At 31.6% G+C, this 2666-nt stretch overlaps 1 pseudogene; it reads left to right on the plus strand.

The window, feature by feature from the left end:
* Positions 1–584: 584 nt before the first annotated feature.
* Positions 585–2043, plus strand: LOC125861368 (protein STRICTOSIDINE SYNTHASE-LIKE 10-like; annotated as a pseudogene).
* The last annotated feature ends 623 nt before the right edge of the window (positions 2044–2666 follow it).

Here is a 2666-nt window from a genome sequence, read left to right on the forward strand (position 1 = left end):
GGAGGAGAGGAGCGAGCGAGATCGAGAGAGGGAGGAGAGGGGCGAGCAAGATCGAGAGAGGGAGGAGAGGGGCAGGCGAGATCGAGAGAGGAGGAGAGGGGTGAGCGAGATCAAGAGAGGGAGGAGAGGGGCGAGCGAGGTCGAGAGAGGGAGTGTATTCGTTGTATTTTTTTTGCTGATTTTGGATTTTAAAAAATACAAATACAGACTGATTTATATACAAATACAATCAATTGATACATAATACAAATACAGTTGAATACAAAATTCTTTTCTCGAATACAACCGATATAAAATATAAATCTCTCACCTACAATTGATTGGATACATTGATACATAATACATTTGATAGAGAGGATAATTCATATTGTATTCATATGAATATGTTGACATTTTTGCCTTGTTCCCTAATTTTTCAATCTTTTTGGTTTAATGATGCATATTAATCTATAATATAATATCTTTGTTTCTAGTTTCTAGCAAAAAAGAAAAAAAAAGCTTAGATAAATACATAGGGTGGGGATTAGTTTCTATAAATAGGAGGTATCAAGATTCATTAGTTTCATAATTGCTTGCTCAAAGACATGGCAAGTATGAAGAGAGCAATAATATTCATAATATTTTGTTTTCCCATTGCTTATTCTCAAATGGTTATGACACCATTACTTCCATTTAAAAAGCTCCAACTTCCTTCGGGAATAGTAGGCCCTGAAGCCAGCGCTTTTGATCTTTTAGGCAACGGACCATAAACAAGTGTAGCCGATGGCAGAGTTCTCAAATACCAAGGCCCACGTATTGGCTTCACCCATTTTGCTACCACATCACCATTAAGGTAAAAAATAAAAAGTAAAAAATATTCCGCTCCTGTTTACTTGTCATGTTATTTAGTAAAAGTAGTTATTTCTATTTGTCAATTAAAAAAAATAGAAACAATTAATGAGTGATTTATTCTAATTTTATAACTTTAACAGTGTAAGATTACATAACATGTTAATTAAAATCTAATCAGAACTCATAAAAGAGAACTTACTTATTCTTCATATAGCAAAAGCAGAAGAGTACGATGAACCATGGTTGGTATTTACGGTCGATGGTGGTTTTTCACATTATGTTGGAGCAAGAGAAACTTCCTATACTACAACGTAAAATCTAATTGATTGAGGAGAGAATTTAGTATAGCAACTCCATATACCACAACCTACACCCTAATGAATTGAGCAAGTGTAGAATTGTATATTCTCTATATGATGAGCCTTAAATCACCAATTATGGGTGTGTCCGAATTTCGTACAAATACTCTCTATGTTCCTAATTACTTGTCCATCTTTTCTTTTTTAGTTGTCCCTAATTACTTGTCCATTTTGACAAATCAAGAAAGGACAATTTCTTTTTACCTATTATACCCTCAATTAATTATTTTGAAAAAGGTGGAACTTCTTGAAAATCATAAGTTTTTAATTCATGCACTCTATGATTAATAGAGGTAAACTAGTAAACTCACTATGTCAATAAATATTTTCTTAATAGGTGTGTCAATTCAAAAGCAGACAAGTAATTAGGGACAGAGAAAGTATATAGAATTAACATTTATTGAGAAATCAATATCAATATGGTGAAAGGTCAAGTCATAAATGAGAATAAATTAGGCAAATACTCTCTTCGTCTTAAATTAACAATTACTTTACGTATAAATTGTTATCACAAAATAACCATGATATTTATATAGTGTAATTTACTTTCTTTGTGTTTAGGACCAAGGAGGTATGTGATGGCAAAAATGACCCAAATTTACTCATCACATGTGGAAGACCCCTTGGCCTTGGGTTTTACTACAGAAGTGGTGACCTCTACATAGCTGACATCAATTATGGGCTCTTGGTTGTTGGGCGAAACGGAGGCCCTGCTAGACAACTTGTTACGGGCATAGATGGCAAGCCTTTTACCTTTACAAACATGGTAGACTTCGATCAATTAAATGGAGTCGTCTATTTTACAGATTCGGGACCAATATTCCGCGCCTCCAGGTTCATTGTTTATAACTAATCATGTAAATTTACTTTTCTCTTCGTTTCTATTTATATGTCACCATTTATGAATTTCAAGTGCATTAAGAAACTAGGTAAGTTTACTATTTTACCGTTATTTAATTTTTTTTGAAGTCAAGTTTTCAATCAAAGAATACAAATTAATATTAATTAATTTGACCAATGAACATGAATTATTTACTTAGTTTTTCTATGTTGGTCAAATATATATATATATTTTAAAGGCTAATAACTTATAAGGGTAAAATACGAAGAATATTGTAAGTTATGTATTAATTTTATGAAATGACAAGTATTATGGACCAACTATTTATAGTAAAGATGACATATAAAAAACAGAGTGAGTATATTTAAGTGATTTAATGATGTAAGAGTACATGTTAGTTTATCCATCATTAAGTGTTACTCCCTCCGTTCCTTTTTAGTTATTGTAGTTTCCTTGTTTAGAATCAAACGATATGAATTTTGACTAACATTTTAAGATGTACTTATTTGTTAAATTGATATGAAAAAGGTTCCAACTTATAGTACTTTCCGTATAGGTTTTGAATATCTAAAATTTTATTTTAAAATATCAAATGATCATGAGTGTAATCTAATTTAGCTTTGAAAATTAGTCAA

The sequence above is a fragment of the Solanum stenotomum genome, chromosome 4, assembly GCF_019186545.1.
Source record: "Solanum stenotomum isolate F172 chromosome 4, ASM1918654v1, whole genome shotgun sequence".
Classification (NCBI taxonomy): Eukaryota; Viridiplantae; Streptophyta; class Magnoliopsida; order Solanales; family Solanaceae; genus Solanum; species Solanum stenotomum.